Genomic DNA, 18,402 nt, shown 5'->3' with positions numbered 1-18,402 from the left:
AGAGGTGCAGCCATGAATCCTTTTGACTACCTTGACAAGAACAGACTGAGGCACTGATTATAGAAGACATAACTAGGCTAAACCAAATGTGGGGACCCTCAGAGTAACGTCTACCATCCCCTAAGAGTACCTTTGAAGCCCTTCTCCAACTCTGCACTTTACCCTCCAGTAGGGGGCAGGTAAAATCCTCTTGATACTTGGGGGAATTCCATGGTTATTTGGGTTTGGTTTCAGGTTTTCTTTTTTGTCATACCCAGCCATCTTCAATCCCACCTCCTTGGTGAACCCTTCCTTGCCTCCAACCCTTGGCAGGAGAGCATCCATTACCCCTTCCTTTGAAATCATAGTGTTCCTCCTCTCCCACACTGTCAAGCTCCCTTAAAGTGATGGCATATAGATGCACGGGTTTTTCTCTCAAGAGGTAGGACAGTATTCTCCTTATACCTAGCATTCCGTACTCTGCCCTGTGCAAAGGGAATACCTGACAGGCACATGTGTCACTGAATTTATGGAAGTCCTCACTGCACCATCTTGCTCTGTGAGTTACAATGGCATTACAGAGTGTGTTATTCTCTCTCACCCACACTTCTCCCAGGCGGAGGTGGGACTTCAGATATGCACTGAGTGGTAGTGAGATTAAATCTGCAGTCCTAACTCAAGCAAGGCCCTCTGTCCCCCTACAATAGGCTGGACTGCTTGTGTCGTATCCAATCCCTATCTGTCTATGAGCCTTTCTTTCACCCAGCACCCCAGGCCCCAGCTCAGGTTCAGTTGTCAGCCTGTACCCTCTGGAGCAAGTCATCTAAAGGGTCCCAGCCCTCCCCTCCTCACTGTAACATCTGCAGTACCAAAACTCTAGACCCACCCACACCCAACCCCCATCTTCTCAGGAACCAAATGCCATGTAAGAAAATGGGATTTCCTCTCTACAAACAGTTCATTCAGAAAAACCCAGACTCTAAAACTAACGAATAGGGAGCATTATCTTCACCCTCAAAGTTTCTTCTGCCTCGTACTTGTCTTCCTGGGCAAAAGGACACATTTTATTCTCACAAAGGGTGCCAAGGACAGAGGAGCTCAGCAGGCTTTGCTTCCTTCTTAAGATAAGACCTGAGATGGCAACATTTGCCAACTGCCTCATTACACCCCAAATCTAAATCTGGAAGCTTGGAGACATGAGTGGCTGTTGTGGGAGCGTGTTCGTGATGCATCTTTAAGTGAAAAACCAGGCTAGTGTGACAGCTTCCAAAATGTGATTTCAGTGCCTGGCAAAGAGTGGGTGCTCGATTAGTACTTGTTAAATGAGTGAATGAACTTCTTTAAAAACAAAAGAACATGTCCAGGATTGCAGATGCTTAGAAATTAGGCCAGAAAAACAGCTACCAGAACTCCCTCATCGGTTGACCGTCTGGAGAGGGAACTGCCAGGTGTCTCTTGCCTTTTGTTTGTGGAATTTTTCTAAATGTTCTATAACACATACACGCATTATTTTGTAGTAATAAAATCATTTTTATAAGCATTTAGATGCTAGGAAAATAATAATAACCCCACACATCCAAAAGAAATGACTAAGCGACTAGCATGTACGTGCCAAAACCCACTCCTGTCAGCCTTCATACCTCCCACACACCTGCCCCTTCCCAGAGAAGGTGGCCAGCCTTCTCTTCTCCGTCTAGATCTCAGGAAGCCAGAGAGTCAAACTGTTGCTTTCATACATCGCTCTTGGCAGTATTAGAAGTCAGTATAGAGGTGGTCCCATCCTTTTATCCCTGGTGGAACCCAAACAGAGAGCTAGCTGGTCTGCCCACTCCCAACTTTGCCCCTGGCTGGAACTAGCCTTTCAACCTCTAGAAGAGAGTAAAGTCAGAACATGAAGAGCTTTCATTCCATGGGGCATCTGTCCCTACATCAAACTTGCTGAGTTCCACGTTAGGGAAACAATCAAAGAAACAAATCACATGTCCTGAAAATCTTGCAGAAACTCCTATTCCATCAGTGTTGGATAGCTTGGCTCCTGACTCCTTCAACATCTTCCTGCCCATCTCTCATGGTTATGACCCAAGGCCAAAACCTAAAGCCCTCAACTTTGTCTCAGCTCCAGTCCCATCTGCTTACTGTAGCTCAGCTTGAGGCTGGCTGGAGGACCACACAAATAAGGTGAGTCAACCTCAGGAGAGCATGTAAGGGGAGGCTCGCATGGCACCTTGGTGAGAGCAGAGTTACAAAAGAAAAGCGACTCTACAGTCAGCAACAGGCAGGGAAGAAAGGTGAGCTGGAAGCAGAAACCAGACAAGAGCTGTCACCTGAGCTGCTGACATAGGCTACAGACTCCTGGGGGGCCAACCAACTCAGAAGACATGACCCAATGGTTGTTACAAGAGGGAGAAGCAATAGTCTCTCCAAGTGAAGAGAGAACCTTGCTTTATGAAGTGTTTGTTTTAGCATTCCCCTGTGTTGGTTACCTACCTGAAGAAGTAGGTCTATAGTTTGATGGCAGGTCCCTTGCCTCCTCTCCTATGATTAGCACCACTCAAAAGGCATAGTTCAGGCAGCCTACACAGGGCATGCTCAGAGGGCTGATACCTGAGAATGACATCATTTCATAGCCAGAAACTAAGAGACCAGGAACCTGACTCCAAGCAGCCTTGCCACTCCCAGCTGCTTTCCCTGTGACTGGCACCAGACCTCCCAAGCCCAGCTTCCATGCCCTGCAACAAGGGGCTTGAATTTCTACTTTTTCTATGTTTCCCAAAATGGCTAGCACCCAAGAGCTCTGAAAAACCAGGAGAATGAATATTCTTCTCTGCTTTTTTAAGAGAGTGAGGTGGAGGGTGAGGCATAGGGTTTCGTTGCTGCTGCTACTGTTGTTGTTGTTGTTGTTGTTGTTGTTATTGTTGTTGTTGTTGTTGTTTTGTTGGGTTTTTTTAAACCTATTGAGTCTTTTTGTGTAGTCCAGGCTGGCCTCAGGCACATCTTAGCCCATGCGGACCTCAGAACTCCTGATCCTCTTGCCTCCCTCTCCCTGGATTACAGGTATGCCTCACCCTGACTAACACATTTGTCAGTTGTGCACTGGCAAAATTGTGGTTATCATGTCCAACACAGTGTGGGTGGGAAGTCTATCTCCATTGCAGAATAACTGCACATAGCTCAAATAAGAATTACCTCACCTGGTAATTTTGTGGTGTGAACATCTATTGTCCACTCCATATTTTTCAGCATCACACACGAGTCTCTTAAACGTATTACTGCTGCCCTTGAACCCTCATCTTCTCCTGCTTTAGCATCTCTGTTCTAGGGCTCTCCTCACCTTCATCCTTCCTTCAGCTCTAAACATAAAGCTTCATTTTTTAGTGCATTCTTGGTGACTCTCCATGCCTCAGTTTCTTCTTCTCTAACAATACAAGCATAGTACTGGGTCCCTCCCTCCAAGATTCACTAAGAGGATTAAATAAGGTACTCTATGGGGGACCCCCTTACACAGCGCTTGCCTGCCTATAGTGGGTGCTTGATATATTCAAGCTGCTGGAGCCAGCATGCTAAATTAGAGATCTATCATTCTGAGAGCCCCCAGTACTTTTCCTTCAGAACACTCGTCACGATGTGTAATTATATTTGTGTGTTGTCTAGTTGCCATTCCACCCAAGCTGAAATTCTAGGAGGGATGAACCAAATGCCTCTCACAATTATGGCTGTATTCCCAGAACCTGGTACAGTGCCGGGATGTAGTAGATGTTTAATAAATGTCTGTTGGATGAACAAATGAATGAAAAAATGAATAGAATACTAACATGGGCACAAATAGTCACCACGGTCCCTTCCAGCTCCGAAAGGTTCCAATTATTCTCCACTTTATGACAGCTTTAGAAGAAAAGCTTGAAATGAGCCCCAGAGAAGATGTTTTCCTGATCCCCGGGGGAAACCCCAGCAAGGCTGCTGCTGATGTGCTTCTCGACACTCAAGTTGCTGCAAGGGTTACTCTAGTTGGTTTCCTTTTTTAAAGCCTGAGATGGGGTTTACTGAGTCTCCAGGATGAGATCAGCTTGCCTCCCTCAGCATTGCTATAAAACAAGGCACTACAGTGGGTATAGGGACCCAGTCCAGGTAAATGGACCTTCTCATGGCAAAAGGGAACATTGAGCTCTGAGCCAAGGAGGGGCAAACCTCACAGATCGACAGGTGACCATAAGAGTCAGCATATTCCCTTTTCTTGTCTCTAGGGAAAAGGGGGCAGGATTCTTCATGTATCTGGAATCAAGAGGTTGGGGTGGAACTCTTCATGGATCTGGAATCAAGGGGTTTTAGGCTGGCCTGAATATTATAGCCTCTCCTTTTCCCCCAGACAGTGCCTAGTTTGCAGACAGCAACCAGGGTTACCCTCTCCACACACCTCAGATCAGCAGGTGGGGTGAGGGGACATCTTGTCAAAGACACCTGAAGATCTGATGAATACCAGTGTCTGAGAGCTATTTTCCTACTAAGATGAAAATGATGGGCATAAGTGCTGCCCCACAGGGTCCTGAGGATGTGTGTCCCTGTTCACTTCCTCCTTCACTGCAGAGGTATAAAACCATTCCAGCCCTCCACTACCTGTTCTGTAGAAGAGGCTCCATTGAGCCACGGTATAAAAACCTGCATTGTGGGGTTGGGGATTTAGTTCAGTGGTAGAGCGCTTGCCTAGGAAGCACAAGGCCCTGGGTTCGGTCCCCAGCTCCGAAAAAAAGAACCAAAAAAAAAAAAACCTGCATTGCTTTGAATATGATGCACAGGTCCCTAAAACTTCTAACTAAACATCTACGGAGGGCAGCTTGAGTTTATAATCTTCATACAGTAGCCCTGTAAACAGGAAAATTTGAGAACTATTAGAGTTTAGGTCCACAAAACAGACACACACACACACACACACACACACACACACATGCCTTCTTCCACCTGATGTCTGAGATGTGGCATCAGATGTAGATCTGTGCTGTAGGACCTGATATCTGTGGAGTCTACAATCTGACCAGTGGGTCCCTCTCCAAGTCCTTGTTTTCTACAACTTTTAGGCAACTTACTGAGCCATGATCCGTGTTCTTGGCATAGAGCAAAAGGTAATGAAATTCAAAGACATCCTTATCAAAATTTTATCCAACCATTTACCAGCTCTGCAACTTCAAGCAAGCGAAGTTTCCTCATTTATACAGTAGAGGTGGTGTGACCTGATACCTACACAATAAATCCTCCTACCCTGTGTGCAAAAGCACTTAATGCAGTTGCTGGCACAGACTGAGAGCCCAAACCACCCCAGTCAATGAGAAAACACCAAATGCTTTTATTTGTTTCTATTGGTTGCCTCTTTTTTTTTTTTCTTTTAAAGGAGCTCAGACAGTTTGGTAGCTCTTCTGACAACCACTGATATTTTAAATTCTTCTAATACCCCTTCCTTCCCTTTTGCCTGTATAAGTTTATGTATGTGTGCCTGTGGTATGTGTGTAGTCATGTGGGTGTGTGAGGTGCAGTTGTGTGTGCATGTGTGTACACATGAATTTGGGAACCCGACGTTAAGACTGGGTGTCTACCTCAACCACTCTGCACCTTATTTTTTGAGACAGGGTCTCTCACTGAATCTGGAGCTCACCAACTGACTACACAGGCTGACCAGTGAGCTCCATAGACCTGCCTGTCTCTGTCCCCCAGCAATGGGATCACAAAAGATGCTACAACAGCAGCATCCTTAAGACAATAGTAGAGATATAAACTCAAGTGCTTTTGTTAGCCAGACAAGTGATTTACTAAGCCATTTCCTTAGCCCCTAAAACTCCTTCTCCTTGCTGAGTCTTACTCTCTAAATTTGTTCTATCTCTGAGCCTGGGTTGTCCCATCTGAAAAGTGGAATTATAAAAAAGTACCTACTCTGTGTTCACTTAAACAGTGTGCTAACTCTTACCAAGAGCAAAACTTGGCAGACCATCTCTCCATAAGCTAAAATTGCTCCTAAAAGTAGAAGATAATAGTACCTCCTCCTTGGACCAACATCCCACAGACAGCTGACAACCAAAATAGAAAGGATGCCTCTCTCAAAGGCTCTTATAGAGATAGCGTTTGCAAACTGGGAGCCAGAAGGCTGCCCCTGCACCCCTCCGTCCTCTTGGGGTGACTCTGAAGAATGCTGACTCCAGCATGGGGGCCCCTCTCACCACTTCCCAATCCGCCTCACTCCATTTAGCTCTGGCAATCCAATTCCCTTTCCTCTACCCGGAAATCGATGTTTAATTAACACATTATTGGAAAAATAAACAGAGTCTTCAATGGGACTGCAACGACACTAATGCTGCTCAGCTTGGGGGCTATAGAGGGGGCCCCTCAGTCAAAAAAATGCTTCCCTTCATCCCTGCCTCTCAACCAAGAAAAAGTTCCTTCTTCCTCCTGAGGGTCAGTCAGCCTAGAAAACCCCAGTCTCTTCCCTCTTCGTTCCTCTATTCCTGTCTCTGGAGAGAAGCCTTCAGTGCCTTCTTGCCTTTGTCCTACAAGGCAGAGGGGTTGGGAATTAGCTTGTAGTGAGTACATAGATTGTTGCTCTTTGGAAAGAGAGGGAACTCCCAGGCACCCCTTCTGTGACACCATACAGGGTCCCATTTTCTGCTTTTCGCCAAACTGAATCAACACTCATTCAAACGTAAGGTCAGCAGCAGATCTCTGGCCATAGCTGGAGTGAGGGAATTGTTGACCAGTAGTGGCTGACCAGGATGATGACCAAAGCCTTGCCCAGACATTCGGAACTGATATGAAGACTTCTCTCAGAAATATGCCCCCTTCTAATTATCAATAATGATGCCCCCTCTATTCCATGGTCCCATAGAGAGTACAGAGCAAGGTCTCTGTGTTGAGACCCAAGCTTAGAACTAAGACCTGCTATTTCTTGATGACAATTCTAAATATGCTAGCTAGTCTCTTCAACTGTCAACTTCTCCATCAAATGAGGATGGCACCCATCTAATCAAATAGCAGATGAGACAGGTGCTAGACAACTGTCTCTTTAGCAGACTCTCACAGTAAGGGTCAGGCCCTAATTTCAGGACCACGGACAGCACAGTGCCATATTCCCTCCCATCCCCATAAGGCCCTGGATCATAATACAAAGCAGAGATGGGTTTGGTTCTCCGTCTTCTTCTGCTCACCATCCACCATTTTAAACCACCTAACTTCCTCCTCAGATTGGTACTTGAAGTAAAGAAGGTCACTGGGACGTGGGAGACAGACTTCCAAAGCACTACTTAAAAATCTAGGAGTGGCCCCACTCCTTCAGCAGCAGCCCCACTTTTTAATCCTAGTTCCTCAAACTCATACCAACTTCTTAAGCATATCCCAGAGTTTGGGACAGCTCTCAGCATCAAGTCCACAGATGGGGTATGGCACCATGGTTAAGACCAAAGTCTTCAAAGCTAGGCATGCCACTCCCAACCTAGTGACCTTGGATATGTTACCTAACAGCTTTTATCCTCAGTAGAATGATAACTGTAACTCTCCTACAGGATGGTCAGAAGACTAAGCAAGATAGAATGGGTCAAGTACTAGGCATAGTGCCTGGTGCATAGTCAGGAATCCAATGTTATCCTTAGCTCTAGTAGGACTGCTTGGGAGAGAGATGGAGATATAGTAGTATGGGGACCACTTAGAAGATTTAAGTCTTAACTATGAAAATTGAGGGCAATTAGTAGCATCACTAGAGAGTGGTTCTCTTCTTGGCTACCTTCTGAAGATAAAATTGGATTTCTGACTCTAGTGTACACCTTCCTTCTTCTGTCCCATTAAGAGAAAGTAGGTGATGTCATCTCAAAGAAGGATGATCATATATTTTATCATCCAAACCAGGACACAGTTCAGAGTTAATAATTAGACTAGAACATAGTCCTAAACAGGAACTGTCAACAAACCAGGGCATTCATTTACACCATCTCAAGGTCACACAGAAATGACTAGGTGTCAAGCTTCAAGGATCTGGACAAGGATAACCCTTCCTTGGTTCTAAGGCTCCATTTTACTCTGTTCACCTCCTCCAAACAAATAGATGTACTCTTGGCTAGAATCTCTAACTCCTATTCAGGTCATTCATGTCTAACCCCTATTTAGGGTCATTCATGTCTAACACCCATCAAGGTCATCCATCTCCAACCCCACTTAGGGTCACTCAAATCTAACCATAGGGTAGCACAGAGAAGACTGGGAAAAGACCTTAACACATATTTGACACCATTAGTATCTCTAACCAGCCTCTAAGAGCAAAACTGAAATATACGGTGTGGGGGTCTATACATCCCTCATTAAGAATCAAGAGCTAACAGCCTGGGAGAGCCCACCATCACCTCAAACACAGGCTGTCAGGATGCAGACATGGGTTGCTTGCATCATGGAGATCCTATAACTTCTAGAGAAGGAGGACATGCACATTCAGAACACACCCCTACACGCGCGCACACACACACACACACACACACACACACACACACACACACACACACCCACAGGAGTCTCTTCTTTGAATGCTTTCAAAAGATAGCCTTGACTTACTCTGGCTCTAGCAACCTGGGAACAGAGCTCACCAGGAAGCCCAAGTACGCTGAAAACATCATCCATAATTTCTTTAGCCCTACAAACATTTTGCTTGTTCTCCTCCAAGACACATCAAGATCCCACTCTCTGATGAATGAAGGGAACCTGAGAGACGGCTATGAAGGGCTATAACCTGGATTCTAGCTTTGTCCATATCAGTGTTATATACGATTTCAGTAAGCCATGTCATTACTGAGCCTCACTTCCCTCTTTTGTATTGAGGATACTGAAGGGGAAGATGCCTTGTTTCCCTTTTCCTTCTAAGCACATAATATGAAGGCCATGAGATTAGGCTCTGAAATAAGACAGATTTGAGGTCAAGCCTTGATCTGTCATTTTATCAGACTACTTTAGTAATGTCTGGGTCTCCTTCTCTGTCAACAGAGCAAATAATATTAGTATGCTGCTTTGAATTACTTGGAGGGTTAAGTGAGATGTTACATAGAGAGAAAAAAAAATCTTGGGTCTGAGGGAGTGTATAATAAGTAAAACATCTCTAATCTGATGAGGGTAAGGATGGTGAGGGAGCTTGAGGGGCCACTGAGCCAGTGTGAGAAAAGAGCTTTTTACTAAAATCAGAAAGTTCATGCTTGACAACTACCCCGACAGATCTAGACTTGCAGGCGCAACAAAGATAGCCCTGAGCAAAGTTCAGCTTTCCCAGAAAGTAACATACAAAAGCAGAGGCAACTCCATCCCCAAACCCATATGGTTCTTCCCTCCGACAAGCAGATACTTATTGAACACCCACCCACTATGTGCAAAGGAATGTCCTCAGCACTGGGAACACAGATAAAAATAAAGTCCCTGACCTCACAGAGCTTGCATTCTATGGACAGAAATTAAATACTATATAATCGATATTTTACACAATATTCAGTAATGATAAGCTCATTAAAACTCAAGACAGTAAGCTGAGCAGGAGGACCATCAGAATATTAAAGGGGACTATTTCAGGAAGCGGGTCAAGAAAGGCCCCTCTGAGGAGCTGTCATTTGAACCATGACTTGCAGGAAGGGACTCATTGCTAGTACCACAGCCTTTGCCCCAAGCCTAGCACAGCCACCTGTGGCTGGCCCAGCTGCACTTGGCTTCCACCACAGAGAAGCCGCAGCTAGCCCACAGATGAGCACTGCAGCACAACTGGGCCTTCACAAGCAAGGGCATACTGAAGGCCTTGGGGCCTAACGACAACTGAGACAGAGTATATTTCCAGGTGTCATGCTTGGGAAAGGATGCTTGTCTCGTTTGAAACTCTCCCATCTACACCTGAGAGGTTGTACAAGGAGAGTACAGCCCAAGATTCTGAGAGCAAGCTCTTTTCTGGGTTTGCCACAGTAATCCACCTCCCAGACATCCAACTCCCCAACTCTCCCCTTTCTCCAGCAATGACGTAACTCTTTCTCCCTAACTCCTCAAGGTCAGTGCCAGGGAGAGAGAACACAGGAGAGATGGGACAATCCACATTTTGCTTTAAGGATTTTTTTTAATGTTTTCCAATTTCACTTATAATTGCTAATAACATGACACACCTCTAGCTGAAGAAGAAGAAGGGGAAAATGGCGTCTGATCATGAAAGCAGCTGAAGCCAGAGAGAACAGGAGACTCTAGCTGATCTCATGGCCAAGGGCAGTTTCAGTTCTTGCAGCCTGCAGCTTCCGACAAGGCCGTACCACCCAAGAGGTGGCTGATACCTACGAGGAAAGCAAAGCCTTCCTCTGAGCTCAGCCCAGAGCTCTGGGTAGGTAGCAGGGAAAACCCTTCATTTTACCCACCTGTCCCTCCTCCCCCTTCAGTCTCCATCCACCCACCCATCACCCTTGAGTTCACCCACCCACAGTTTTGCTTGGTGGACCGGGAATCTCACTTGAGGCTTCCTGCTAGAGTTGCAAACAGCTTCTCCCTCTACCCTCTTTTCTGATTCCTTGAGGATTCTATTCTCCCCTCCCCTGCTAAATGCCCCCAATTTTGCCTTTATTTCCCCCATAATACTCCACTTCCTCAGTAGACACAGATACACTGCACACAGCCACCCAGCACAAAAATATCAGTCAGTCTCCTATCTGAACCACACGCATACAGGGTCGAGAATCCCATGTCATCCAATTGGAGGCCCAGCTCTGTCTGGAAAAAAAAAACACAAACACCATTCTAGCCCCCATACAAAAGGCAACACAAAGGCCACCAAGAATTTCAAGACCTTGCATTGTCTATATATCAGAGAGCTAGGTAGGACAAAGACATCACTCTACCTTCCCAACAAACCACAAGTCTCAGGGATATTCTGCAGTGCCCTCCGGCTTGACACAGTCCACTGATCAGGGTTGTGCGTGTGTGTGTTGGCGTGTGTGAGAGCACATAGCCATGTGCATGGGGGTGGGGGCTGTGTCTGCTCTCCAGGCATCAAGTTCCCCAGAGGTCCAGACCCTGCTTTCCCCTGCAACCTCCCTTCAGTGTGCCGCAAACATAGATTTCATGGATGGTTAAATTGGATCATTATCACTGAGTGCTTATTTGGCCCCCAAAAAAAAAAAAAATCATTAATGTCATCTACCCACCTCCTCGTGAGGTATCCTCCCCCTACAACATACTAATCCCATGAACTGCGACACATCACAGCATTTAAAAGAGAATAATAGCAAGAGGGTAAAGCGGCAGTGGCAAGAAGATAAGGCTACAGTGTTCCTGTGTTCCCCCGCATGAAGACGGGCAAAGGGGCCATGGCTGGAGGTGGAAGTGGGGGTGGGGTGGGGGAGGCAAACGCATCAAAACCAACCGAATGCAATCAAGCCCTTGGTTGCTTGTGTGTGAGAGAATGTGTGTGCAAAAGCGTGTGTTGTTGCGTGTGTGGATGTGCCGACTTAGCCCTCCTATCAGAAGGCTGCATCCGTGTGGCATGTAGGAAAGGCCATCGCACCACTGTTGTGTAGCGAAAAGACAAAAAAATAAAAAAGAGAGAGAGAGCCGCATAGTCATCAGAATCAGAATTTTTTCATGGAGATGGAAAGGGCTGAAGGAAAGGGGGCTGGGTAGAGGGTAGAGGGGATCGTGCATGGAAATGGAAGTAAGACTACGGCAGGATTGAGGGAGGACGGAGGGGAAATTGGTGATGGAGTGGACAAAATTGCTCGCACACAGAGACACAAACACACACAATACCCAAACACCAACCCCACCGCCTACACTGTTCATCCAAGGCTGATAACCCGACCCCTTCTCTCCGCTGCTTCTCGGAGCCCCCAAAGCTGGTGCCGATGGATTTGTGTATCTCAGTTTTGCAGCAGTGGGCTAATTACAACCAAGCCCCCTCACCAAATTAACCCCTCCCCTCCCTCCCTCTCCCTCTCTCTCTCTCTCTTTTCTCTAAAAGGCCAATTGAAGAATAATGTGTTTTTAGAGATAATGGATTTTTTTTTTCAAGGAGCGAGAGAAAGGGGGGATACAGGACAGAAATTCTGCAAATCGGTGACTTCCAACCTCACCTCTGTGTCCCCTCACGTCCCCATTCACTGGAGCATCTCATCTACCTACCATTCTCCGACCATTCCCTTGTCCCCCACCATCCAAAAGAAAAGACCTTCCTACCATGCACATCGACAAACACACCAACCGCCACCCAATCTCAGTAGCCGATCTCAAAACCTCAAGCATCAATCCACCTCGATACATCCCTTCCTTATATAAGCAGCAACCATCAACATAGGAACGCAGCACTAAAAAAGAAAGCAAGGAAAACGGAGGCCATACCCCATCGGTTCCCCAGTAATAAATAATAGGGAGCTACCAGAGAAGCAAAGACGTAGTAGTCTCTCGAAATCTAGAATTCCTTTGATTCCTGGTCTCGCTTCTTAAGAAGTAATTTTCAAAAATTATTATATCATCAGAAAGGGCCGGAAAGCTCCAGAAAGGGGCATTTGCACAGTCCAGTGGATAAAAAAAAAAAAAAAAAAAAATTTCTAACCCAGCCCTGTTGCTCACTTTAATAGCGAACTTCCAGTGTCCAGCCTTTCTCCAAAAGGGAAGATTGGTTTGCAGGGTGAACCCAGGGCTGCAGAAAATGGGCCAAGAGCCCTTACTCCATTCCCCAATAACAACAAAAATCAAACAATAGGAATACATCTGCACAAGCAGTACCCGTCTGAAATATCGTTTACCCCAATATGAGTTAGGCAGATTAAGCCTGAAGATTAAGAAAGAAAAATACCAGCGTTGCCTGGTCTCTCCCACCATCCCTTCGACACGTACCCAGCAGCCCTTAGGTAAACTTGCCCATCATAGCCAGCGGGACCATTGTAACTTGAAAGGCGACGCTGAAGCCCTTGAACGATGTAGGAAGGCTCTACCCACAGCAGCACATTAAGAAAGGGACTGTTCTGTGGGCTCCCCTGACTAACCTCCAGGTGCCCCCAGATAGACTATCCCAGCAACCGAGTCACCCAGTATGCTGGCAGTTCAAATTTCCTTCAGACTCTTCATCACAAAGACATACGGTCATCTGACCCCCAAAACTACACCATCTTCCAGGTGTGACAAGGAGTGCTCCCCTCTCTCTTGGGGCTATCCTCTAGACACAAGGGAGGGAAATTAAATCAGAATATTGGGGTGGGTCAGGATAGCAAAAGAAATATTCTCTCCCCAAAGCGGAAACAGCTAGCTGGAAGAAGCGGAGAGAAGACAGTTTCTAGTCTATCTACTCTCATACGGTCCAACTGGGATCACCCCATCCTAGACTAGCTCTCCACGATCTTTGACCTTTGCACGAAAATAATAATAATAATAATAATACAAAATAAAATTCAAGGAAGGGAGACCCACTCTATCTAAACCCAATAATAGTGCGCAAAATATATACATATACAATTTTCTCATCGTATAACGTTTTTTTTTTCTGAGCAAAATCAAAAGAAGGATGCATTTAATAAGGGAAGGGAGCAATTAATTTTTTTTTAACAAGTACCCACAAGATAAGTCACCTGCAAGGCAGCAGAGTCCATAGGTTGGTATTACATCACTAGCTTGGGGAAGGATGGAGGCTGGGGGATTTTTTTTTTCTTTTCATTGTAATCAGTATAATGTTTCTAGAGCAGTTAAGTTTTGTGGTTAAGAGAGAGAGAGAGAGAGAGAGAGAGAGAGAGAGAGAGAGAGAGAGAGAGAGAGAGAGAGAGAAAGAGAGAGAGAGAAAGCCCAAACTCTGGATACAACACAGAGCTTTGAAGAAGAAGAAGAAGAAAAAAAAAATCGAACCAGGCTTTAAGGTCACTCAGAGCTTGCAAAACCCACAGTGCTTACAAAGAGTGGAAGTCTTCAGACAAGCTTGCTACTAAATCATTAATATAAACAAATGGAAGGCAGAGGAAGATTTCCCTTGTAACTGATCCAAAGAGAGAAGTACACATATACTTGTGCGCCTACACTACACCACACACACACACACAGGAAACCTTTTCACCTCTTGAGTGTGCCTCCTCAAGATAAGAGGAGTCTGAGCTGAAATTTTACTAAAGAATGACCTTTCCACACCCCCTCCAAAAAACACACACGAGTGTGTGTACACACATTCACACACACACACACTCTCTCTCTCTCTCACACACACACACACATACACACCTCAGTTTCTTGACAGCTAAGGGAAATCCCTGTCTCCATCCGATTTTGTCTTCCTATGATTCTCAAAGTCCCTTCTCCAGGAAAAGAAAGAAAGTGGCTTCAAAATGTCAAGAAGAAAAAAAGGATCAACCTAAAGAGAAGTGATAGGCACACATCATTTTGGATTAATAATCCAATCGAATAGGGGAAAGTCTTTAAAAACACACACACGCACACACAAGTAAGTAAAAGAAGAGGAAGGATATAATAAATCTAAAACATTTAATGACTTTCCTAATGTCTCGAGTAAAAGAACACAACTTCCAGGAGAAACCCAAGTAAAACAGGAGGAGTTGAAAAATGCATTCCGGCGGTCAGTTGTGGTCCTCAAATCCAGCGTTTAAAAGAAAAATGAAAAAAAGAAAGAAAAAAAAATCTAGGTTGGTCGCTCCCAAAAGAAAACTTCTACCCTCTCAGGTGCATCCTCTTCCTGGAATGGACAAAACCTGGAGTCGGTTTGCCTCCTGCCTGCCTGCCTTTTCCCCCAGAATCTTACCTCGGAGTTGAACCGAAGAGTTGGGAATCTGTCAGTTTGGTGTTTAATCAACTGAGTTTGCTGGGTGTTTCCTCCTTGGAAAGATTCAAATCCCAGAATCTTTCTGACTCCTTTTCCTTTTTCTTTCTCTCTTTTTCTCTCTCTGGGAGGGAGTGGCAGGGAAGAAGGGAGCAAGCTGGAGGTGCGAAAAGCAGGTCCTGTGTCTCTGGAGCTGCCGGTGGCTGCGTGAGGGGAGGATGTTTTGCCTCTCCCTCGCTCAGTGAGTTGCATGCAAGAGGAGATGTGTAGAGCTGCGCTCTGAGCCTGAGACTGCCAGAGGAGCCCAGGAATTTCACGCACTCCAGAGTTGGCCCCTCCCTCTCCCTCACAGACCCCGGCATTTAAAGAGACAGCTAGGCTGCCTGGCTCAGAGCTTCACCACCTCGCTGGGTGTTTTGCAAACAGCTGAGAAGATGTTATTAGGGAAGGGGCACTCCGAAGCTCTCTGTAAGAACTGGGCTCTGGAGTATCATTCACCCTCACCCCAGTTCAGAGAAGAGTTCCTCTCCAGAACTGGAGCAAGACTCCAAATAAAGATTTCTTTAAAAGAAGAAAGAGAAAGAAATCCTCACAAGCCTGTACACTAAGGACTGCCCACTTCCTAGGGCACACTTGTCCACTGCTGACTAAAGACAGAGAGAGGATACTAACCTGACCTGTACCTCAGTTTCCCTTGCAAAACCAGGGCAATCGTTGAGCATCTGGTGGAGGTGGAGGTGGAGGCAGTAACTAGGACAGGAAACCATTCCTTCAACAAACACCTCTGACTGCTGGATCTAGATGGGACACAAGGGCAGGCAGCCAGGGACATTGAAATGAAAGTGACAAATGATACTTCCATTCAGTGGGCCCTCACCGAGAAAAACAGATCCACAGGATAGCCAAGTCTATCCCACAGCAACTGAAAGTTAAAGGATATAGAGACAAGGCTCAAGCTTTAGGGGGTTAGACGGAGGTGTCTACCCTGACTTGTGCCCCAAGAAGAGGGTTCAGGCATTTCCACCACACTCCAAAGCCCTCAGCGATCAGTCACCAACTTTGATAACTAGTCTCTGTGAGGAAGCATTCCCCTAGTCAAGCCTAAACAAGAGATGACAGTGAGTGGCAACAATCACCAAGGCTTTGTTCAGTGTCAGACATGGGTGCCCATAGCAAGCAAACATCCCCAAGTCCTTTGACTCCTGCCTCACCTTGACAAGGCTATATTGGCACACTGTTGTTGCTCTTCAGGCTAACACCAAGGGTAATAATATCCACCAACAGCTCTCAAGCACTGCCACAGACCAGCATCTTTTCAGTCTGCTGAGTACTAACTGGAGTCCATCTTGAGCTCTGCAAATATTTCTCAAAGCCCTGTGTGCGGAAATAGCTGTCCAGAAATTTAAAATCAAGTGTACGTAACTCAAGAACTAGGGCTCCTATGCATCCTCCCGCAAGATGGCAATTGTCAGGTCTGTGCCCCTTGCAGCCCGTTCTCCAGCATCCTAGTATTCTCCCACCTCAGGCAGGTTAACGCTGTGTGTCCCAAGTATCAGGCTCACGAGACACCAAATGGATTTGTCACAGTCCCTGGCCCAGTAAATCTTCAGCCCATTGGATAGAGGCAGAGATGTGCTCATATAAAGAAAAGGGAATGTAATCTAGAATAGTGTAAAGGACGTTCAATGGGACTGTCAATAAGTGAGCAGTTACTCTAATCTGGAGACAGAATGTATAAGGAAAAAGCTGTATTGGGGCCAAGCCTAGATGGTCACAGACAATTTCAGAGTTGCTAGTCTATGTTGTAGTGTGCCTGGCCTTTCAGGTCATAATTTCATTTTTCTGAATGTGTGTGTGTGTGTGTGTGTGTGTGTGTGTGTGTGTGTGTGTTTCTATTCTTCAATACCCACATGCATCCAGCACACACAGGAACACAAACAAATATGTCATCATGAATAAATTTTATATACAGCTTTTCAACTCTACCTGTTTTCTCTAGACCTGAACTGTCCTAGTTCCACATCTGTGTCCTCTTCAAATCCTATGCACCTTATTTGTTCCCAGAATACATCAGGAAAACTCCGAAGATGTAACCCATCAGTAAAGGGCCCAAGGGATGTGAAGGCAAAAGCCTAAAGGGAAAGGTTCAGAGAGATAAGTCACTCTATAGCTTGCCAGGCAAGCATGAGGATCCGAGTTCCCCAGTCAGTAACCATGTAAATATCCGAATGTGGTGGTATGACTGACAATCCTAGAACTAGGGACATAGAGACAAGCATATCACTGAGATACACCTGCCAGCTAGCATGGCTAAATGATGAGTTCCAGGTCCCAGTGAGAGACTCCATCTCAATAAACAAGTTGTGTGGCACTGGAAAGATGGCTCATCTGTAAGAACACTTCCTGGTCTTGCAGAGAACCCAAGGCAGAGTTCGCTTCCTGGTACCCACAATGGGGAAGTTCACAAACGCTTTATAACTTTAGTTCCAGGGCACTCAATATCCTCTTCTAGCCTCTTCAGACACATGACATACACTCACAAAGACATTCACATACATACAAAATACATACATACATACATACATACATACATACATACAAGCATACAAACAAACACCTTGATAAAAGACAATAAGGCATAAAGTGATTGATGAAGACACTAACCTCTAACCTACATGGGTGAGTGCACATTTGTGATGACACGCACATGCTCACACACACACACACACACACACACACACACACATGACCATATGCATGCACATTCATAAGAGATAGGAGAGAAGCAACATGGCTAAGCACCTATAATAGTGAACGCCCCAAAGGTATCAAGAATGTCTGCTGTTATTGTCAGAGAAGAATTTAAGAGAGCAGTAACCAATGAGATGAACTGGGTCTTACATGACCTACTGGGTTGACCCTAGCAGCACGAGAGAGGTGTGAAGCCTCATCTCTGGAGTTATCGCCATGTGCCCAGTACAATAGTAAGCATGTGGCCGTCACTAACAGAGCATTCCATTTAACTCATGCAAGTTGGTTTTATTGTGTCTTCTACTGAAGTTTATACAATGCACATTTATAAATAAGACTGTGCACATAAAATCAGAATTCTCAATAAACAGACTTGGTGTCTCTCTCTGACTCCCTAATGACACTTGCTTGGTATATAAATTTCATGTGGCTTTTACTGAAATATTTGTGTCCAGTTTGTGTGTGTGTGTGTGTGTGTGTGTGTGTGTGTGTGTGTAGTGTATGTGTGCCAGTATATGCACCTGGGCCTATGTGGAGGCCAAAGGAAGATATCAAGTATCCTGATCCATCATTTTCTGTCATCTTGCCTTGGGAAAATGTCTTTCACTGATCTGGGAGCTAGATTGGAAGCCACGAAGCCCCAGAGATCCTCCTGTCTATCCGCATACCCTAATCTACACAGCAGGTTAAGGGAGGTTCTGGAGCTTTGAACTGAAGTCCTCATACTTACATAGCAAGAGCTACTGGCCTCTGACACATCTCTACCCCCTGCATTATTAAGATACTAGTGTTTACTTACTGATCTTTCCAATTGTCTTTGGAGCATGATTGGAATCATCAATGAGCTCATTTGTTTCCCTCCTACCACATGAGCGTCTCTTTCTACTTGCTAACTA

At 45.5% G+C, this 18,402-nt stretch overlaps 1 protein-coding gene across 7 annotated transcripts in view; it reads right to left on the bottom strand.

The window, feature by feature from the left end:
- Positions 1–15,036, bottom strand: part of LOC116905663 (neurexin-3) — a 793,437-nt gene extending 778,401 nt beyond the window's left edge. For 4 of the 7 annotated variants that reach the window (XM_032908632.1, XM_032908638.1, XM_032908639.1 and 1 more), the window contains exon 1: positions 14,738–15,036. The gene's annotated coding sequence lies outside the window, so the exon portion shown is untranslated. Of the gene's footprint in view, positions 1–11,775; positions 11,875–12,376; positions 12,506–12,837; positions 13,338–14,737 lie in introns of those variants that run through there. The other 3 variants (XM_032908635.1, XM_032908636.1, XM_032908633.1) reach the window with 3 other exon arrangements.
- Positions 15,037–18,402: the final 3,366 nt, after the last annotated feature.

Source organism: Rattus rattus, chromosome 7, assembly GCF_011064425.1.
Source record: "Rattus rattus isolate New Zealand chromosome 7, Rrattus_CSIRO_v1, whole genome shotgun sequence".
NCBI classification, from domain to species: domain Eukaryota; kingdom Metazoa; phylum Chordata; class Mammalia; order Rodentia; family Muridae; genus Rattus; species Rattus rattus.
This window is presented reverse-complemented; position numbering and strand designations above follow the sequence as displayed.